Raw genomic sequence first — 7421 nt, forward strand, 5'->3', positions numbered from 1 at the left:
TGTCCACTATTCTCGTTATTCTTTTCAATTACGAACCTTTCTACATTTTGCAGTACTAGGACATTGACATCTTTAATTGGTACTAAAGCATCTAAAGGCAACCCTTCCACACTGCTTATTCTAATACCTTTGGTAAATTATTCCAAGAGACATTGTTAGGCCGATTTTGTTCATGAATACTTAAGAATTTGATATTTATAGTTGTAGTTGAACGCTACTTAAATAGAGGAAATGAAATCTTACAATAGAGTCTAATAAAGCGTTTGTCCATTAGAATAGGTTGGAATTAAATTCTTTACAGTTCGAGATAATAGTTGTATTCTTTGATTTGTTCTCGTAAATGTATATAAAAAAAAAAATCTTATATATTTTTAGATATAATTTAAGATTACCTATTTAATAAAACTCCATCCAAACTTTTACTCATAAATTTAGTTATTATTTGTATACAATTGTTAATATGTAAGAAAATACACGTACAAAATGTTTATACTATTGGAAATACACTAGTCTCGGTTGTTTGACTAAAACAATGCAACCATTGTCCAAACTAAAGAATTTGATTCGAAGCTATCTCCTAATAGAGGGAGGCTTAATTAGACTTTGTTGTAAGATTCGGTTCTCCACAACTATAAATATCGAACTCCAAAGTATTCACGAGCAAAGTAAGTTTGTTGAAAATCTAGTTCCAATTAAGGGTGTCAACGATGAAGAAGTGCAAGCTGTTGGAAGGTGGTAGATATAATTTAATTTACAAGCATGTGGTGAACGGTCTTTTCAGTCTCATATGGGCTTTGTTCCCAAATTTTATATTATTGTGATAGAAGCTATAAATGACAATTATATTCATGGGTTAGAAGTTCTCCTTATATAAGTATTGAAGAAGTTCTCTCCTTATATAAGTATCTTTTCTTTTTCTCTCGTACCCACCTTATACATAACATGTTAAATTAACTCATACTTAAAAAAATCATTTCTTTCTTTTGGAGATGCGGGGTATCGATCCCCGTACCTCTCGCATGCTAAGTGAGCGCTCTACCATCTGAGCTACATCCCCATAATTTTTGCATCACAAAACCCTAAATTTTTCGTCATCAATAATAGTGAAAATGAACAAGTCATGAATAAGGAAAACTTGAAAAGAAACAATATATTTATTTTTAGAGATGCGGGGTATCAATCCCCTACCTCTCACATGAAAAGCAGGCGCTCTACCATCTAAGCTACATCCCCATGATTCTTACATCATAAAACCCTAAATGTCCCATCATCAATAATAGTGAAAATAAAAAAATATCAAAATATTAATAACAAATAGTTTGTTTTGGTAATGCGGGGCATCGATAATTGTGAAAAAGAAAAAAATATAACAACAAATTAAATAATTTCTTTTGGAGATGCAGGTTATCAATCCCCGTACAACTTGCATGCAAAGCGAGCGCTCTACCATCTAAGCTACATCTCCACAATTTGTACATCACAAAACCCTAAACGTCTCGTCATGAATAATAGTGAAAATGAAAAAATATCGCTACTCATTATGTCATAAATAAGAAAAAATTGAATAGAAATAAAATATTAATAACAAATAGTTTTTTTTGGAGATACGGATATCCCCTTACCTCTCACTGGCTAAATGAGCGAATAGAAATAAAATATTAATAACAAATAGTTTCTTTTGGAGATGAAAGATATCCCGTTAATAATAAATCTAAAGATGCAGGGTATCAATCCCCATACCTCTCGCATGCAAAGCAAGTGCTCTACCATCTAAGTTATATCCCCACATTACGTCACAAAGTCCTAAGCATCTCGTCATCAGTAATAGTGGAAATGAAAAACTATCCCAGCTCATTATGTCCTAAATAAGAAAAAATTGAAAAGAAATAATATATTTGATAATCGATTCAATTAAAGATGCAAGGTATTGATCCCCATACTTTCCACATGGGAAATGAACGCTCTACCATTTGAACTACATCCCTACGATTCTTACATCAAAAAACCCTAAACGTCCCTTCATCAATAATTGTGAAAATGAAAAAGTATATATGCATATTATGTCATAAATAAGGAAATATTGAATAGAAATAAAATATTAATAATAAATAGTTTCTTTTGGAGATGCGAGGTATCGATCCCTATACCTCTCGTATGCTAAGCGAAGCTACATCCCCACAATTCTTGCATCACAAAACCCTAAATTTTCCATCATCAATAATAGTGAAAATGAAGAAATATCATTACTCAACATGTCATGAATAAGAAAAAATTGAGAAGAAGTAATTTTCAATAATAGTGACATGAAAAACTATCCTTGCTCATTATTTAGTGATCGATTCATTTTGGAGATGCAAGGTATCAACCTCGGAACTTTCCACATTAGAAGTGAGCGCTCTACTATCTGAGCTACATTTCCCACAATTCGTACTACAATCTCTTGAAGGGGCATTTTGAGAATCAAACTCGAGATCTCTCACACCCAGAGCGAGCGAGAATCATACCACTAGACCAAATGCCCTTGTTATACAACTTGAAACGTATGTATGAAGCCTTAGGCCTAGGTAATAAGTTTGTATAAACACATGAAGTCCTCAAGAGGTAGAATATGTCTTGGAGAATAAAGCCTTGGGATGGGATATTAAGAAAGACTATGAGTATTAAGAGCATGATGGTAAGTATAAAATGTCGAATATGAAGTCCTTCGATAAGCAAAGAGTTAGGGGCATTTCAAGAATTGAACTAAAAACCTCTTGCACCACAAGTGAGAATCATACCACTAAACTAAATGCCTTTTCTTAAACACCCAATATTTTTTAACTTCTACTTAAATATATTTTTCTCTCATGAAAAGTTGAATTGTTATAATATAAAAGGGTTATCAAACAACCCAACAAAAGAAACAAACTAATCAATTTGGGTTGGATTGATTCGGTTTAGTTCATCAGTTTGTTTGATTTAATTTTTCTATTTTGTCTCATATGACAAGAAAATGAAGTTGTATTGAATGCACCTTAGTTTCATTTATGACAAACTCATATGAAACATAATTGCATTAATAGTACTCAGAGTTGGAGTCTATAAGCATTTCATGAACTTCCGTGCAATTCATGCTTCATTAAAGATGAGATAAACTTTGGGGAACTTTAAATTACTTCATGTGGAGCTTCAATTACTATATGCTAGTTACAATCTTTAGGATTAACTAATTGGACACAAATTCATGAATTTAGGGAATTTTTTGTGTAATTATCAACTACAACTTATGTTTTCAAATTTTTAGGACATAATTTACGTAGTTGTTTTCATGAGTCGTATATTGTTTCTTTGCATAATATGGATTCTGTTGAACTATTATTATCGATAAGATGGAGAAAGAAATTGTCTTTGAAATGACTAATAGACCTAGGTTCATCGTTGTTGTTTTTTAACTTGTGATTTTGCAGAAAGTTTAACTAATATGAACTGTCTCACAAGAACTTTAAAGAAAATCAAGAATATACCCTAAACATCATTCAAGATGACAATAAAATGGAGTTAAATTAAACGCACTTTAGTTTCATGCTTGACGTGTTTACGATAAAGCATAATTGTATTAATGATCTTAAGAGAAATTCCTATTTTATTAGAGGAGACCAACTTTATTTAAGGTACCAGGAGTTCAAGAATCTTGATTTAAATCCGGTTAAGAAACAGTAAGATTTGTAAGTTTTGAATTCCAAACCAAATTTGTATCTAATTATTTCTTTTTATGACTAATTATAAATTAAGAGAAAAATATTTTTGTAAATATAGATTAAACTCTAAAACTTTGGTGACGAAACCATGTTTAGACTAGCACTTTAAAGTCAGGAGATGCGGTCACAAGTGTGATTATTTTGGATGGGTTCGTATGTGGGAGCCTTCAAAGATTGTGCACTCACAGATGGGGTTGTTATGCAGTGTTAGTTTGTCTTTGTGTTTGAGTTTTTTTTCTACTTTTTTTTTTTTTGTAATTCTATCCCAAACACTTTTTTTTTTTGTTTGGATAAATTTGAACGCCACCGTCTTATAATTTAATTTTAGTTTATATTTAATGTGGTGTTGTTTTCTCAATCTTATTTTAATTTTACAGCATTATTTTATATTAATTTACTTTTATTTTTATTTGTTTTCACTTTCAATTTTAGTTTCTATTTGAGTTTTGAACCCTTGAAATTTGGGTTGTGACAGATTGGTATCAGAGGAGCCGGATTTTAAATTATATAGATTTTTTCTTAAGATAAAGAGTCGTATATCTCTCTGACTCAGCTCGATGACACGTCTCCCCGTGACCAAGTGAGCAGTCTAACCCTATTTTGTAGTATATGATATGTTGTAAAACTTGTATGAATTTATTGTATGTTTTGATTTTCGTGGTAGTTATAAAATGTCCTTGGACGTTAAAGAGTGAACGTTAACTATATAAGACCATAATGGATCAACGTTATAGTGTCTAGATATGGTGAGAAGGAAAAGAGCGGACATGAGATATATGACTAGCCTTAGGAAAACAGAGAGTTTTCGTTGTAGAGTGCGAGACATCTAATCCATTAAATTTTGGTACTAGAAATGAAGAAACTAGAGATGGTCCCCAAACGTCTGTATGGACCATTTCCAATTGCACTTTCTTTAGTTCTCTGGCAATTTTTGTGAAGCTAACTCGTTTATATTTTTCCATAACGCAGTTCTTACAAACACCCATATCAATAGATTTTAGGCCTTCCAAAACTCTATTTGCACCCATCATCTTCATTTCTTTGATGCTCATATGTTCAAGTCTATTGACACGACTGTAGGGTGTATAAACATGGTTGTTGTTGCTGTTACTTGAATTGGAAGCACTCTTAGTAACATCAACCATGTTTATACACTCTATATTGGTGTATAGGGTTCCAGATTTTAGGTCATGCTACCACCATGACACCCTTCACAATTTTCCCAAAACTCTTTCCAAACTCGGCTGCATAACCTGTGCTATCCAACTAACTAATAGAGATTAGATTCTTCTTGAGATCAGGAATATATCTAACATCCTATAATGTCCACTCACTCATTTCCTGTTAGAGTTTATATGTAGACATCTCTCTTCCCTTCAATCTCCGACGTTTTGTTGTTGGCAATATTCACCTTCCTAACAGTTCCTTATTTGAAATTTTGAAACAATTTCTTACTTGGAGACGAATGAAATGATACAACTGAATCTAAAATCCAAAATTCAATTGGGCTGTTCACGCTAAGGATTAAAGGATTCTCAGTATCTTCTGCTGAATATATGGAATTATCGTTATCATCAAATATGTGATTTTTCTTTTCTTCAATTTTGTACTATCTGTCCGAAAGTGTTATTTTTCTTCACAATTTCAACACTTTACGTTTTGTTTGTTTGGAGATTTTTCCTAGTTTCTTAATTTTGATCGCCCATGTTTGTTTGGGCTCTTTAATTTACTTCTTCCTCTTCGATCAACAATGAGAGCATTGTCTGATGAATCTCCAATTTCTCGTTTGGGCTTTCGCTGACATCTCAAATTTCACTAAATTTCAGTTTATAGATCCTCGTGAACCGTTGATTGCAGCAACAATTGTATACCAAGACTCGAGTAATGATGACATCAAAATCAATGTTTTAATCTAATTTTTTAACATAATTTTCACCCAACTCAATTGACTTACAATCATATTGAACTAATTTATATGATCTGCAACAAATCGAATTTGTAGATTGAACAATCTCTGCATCAAATACATCTTGTTCAAAGCCGACGTATTTTCGTACATATTTGACAACACCTTCAATAGGCTCGATGTCGTCTTCTCTTTGATGATGTTGAACGTCATGTTTCTGGACAGCGTCAACCACATTAACCTTACGGCATGACAATTCTTGAGCTTCCACTCCTCCGTTGTCATGGTATCCGGCTTCACCCCCAAAAGGGGTTCCTGAATATCTTTCTCGTACAGATAATCTTCAATCTGCATCTTCTAGAAATTGATATCAAATCCATCAAACTTTTCAATTCTTGAACTTTCCATCTTCACAGATCGTGGTGAATCTCTCCTCGCTCTGATACTAGTTATTAGGATCACACAACATCGCACACACTTGATCTAAATGAACACAAAAAACATGATAGAGAAAATGTTAGAAGAAATATTCAAATGGTTTTGTATTAATGACTTCATGGTTGCAAATAGAGGATATGGAGAATGAGAAATATACATTTAGGAAGCACCAACTAATTGACTAATGGGTATACATATGATTTCAGTTTATTATATATAGCTTCACTATATGTAAACGCCTACTATATATATAATTATTTAGTATATGTATCTCTATCATATTTTTACTATAAATAGTTAGCCATCATATCAAACATTCTAGAGCCTATATAGTCAGGGATTGACATTCGGCTAGAACACAAAGTCATTTACATGCCCCTAGAAAATGCCTAGTATTAACGGAGTCTAACCCAATGATCATTCTGACAAACATCCATCAACCAAGAGGGGTGAAAATGATGACGATAGTACAGTTGAGAAAGAATCTACACTTGCTGCCATTGTTGTATTTGAAAAGGGGAAGTGCAAGTGTGCGAACCTCAACAAAAACTTTATTTCCACTACATGAACACCACGACTCAAAACAAGAAGGTCAGATATTGGGTTTAACTCCACCAAGAGAGATAAATCACAAGATTAGTTTTATGTCGCCTGCCACAAGCAGATGTCATGCGGCTCAGCCTAAGCTAGTTTAATTCTACAAATAGCAAAATGACATGTTCAAAGTCGGGTTTATTTGACCTGCAAAAGCTCTTGTCAGTGATCACTTAAATGCTTGGAAAAGACACCAAGCCAACACCTCTACTGAAGAAGGGAGACAAAAACAAACCACTAAAGCAACACATGTTCACGCAAAAATACCATCCATACAAATGAAGAGAAGGGTCGACAACGATAATTTCAAAGCAAATAGAGAATTATAATAAGTTAAGGTCAGATCAACATTGAGTTCAAAGCAACAAGAACCAAAGACTGGTGCGAAAATTCTATGGACTAGTCGAAGTTATAAACAAGATTAGGAAGACATCATATAGGATCCTATTGCTCCTATGGATACAGACTAACCTTGTTGTCCACGTCAGTAACTTGAAACGTTTGTATTCCGACCAAGAAAACATCAAGTAGAAGCAGGAGGTATGACGTCATACAAAGAAGAAAACGTTTCAAGCAAAGAAAGTAGAAAAGACACCAACAGAGAGGGTTGAAGAGTTAACAAACCGAGAAGTGATTTTCAACAGCTTCTTGTAGGTTGGAAAAGACTCCTCAATACTAAGATCAGCTAGAAGCGCATCGCGAGACCTAAAGTCAGCTTCATCCTACAACGTTGAGTTTATGAAGAG

The 7421-nt window shown here is 33.3% G+C and overlaps 1 non-coding gene across 1 annotated transcript; it reads right to left on the reverse strand.

The window, feature by feature from the left end:
- Positions 1-984: 984 nt before the first annotated feature.
- TRNAA-AGC lies at positions 985-1057 on the reverse strand. Its single transcript has one exon. It is a non-coding gene; the product is annotated as a tRNA-Ala (tRNA).
- Between the last annotated feature and the right edge of the window lie 6364 nt (positions 1058-7421).

The sequence above is a fragment of the Cucurbita maxima genome, unplaced genomic scaffold (assembly GCF_002738345.1).
Source record: "Cucurbita maxima cultivar Rimu unplaced genomic scaffold, Cmax_1.0 Cma_Scf00135, whole genome shotgun sequence".
NCBI classification, from domain to species: domain Eukaryota; kingdom Viridiplantae; phylum Streptophyta; class Magnoliopsida; order Cucurbitales; family Cucurbitaceae; genus Cucurbita; species Cucurbita maxima.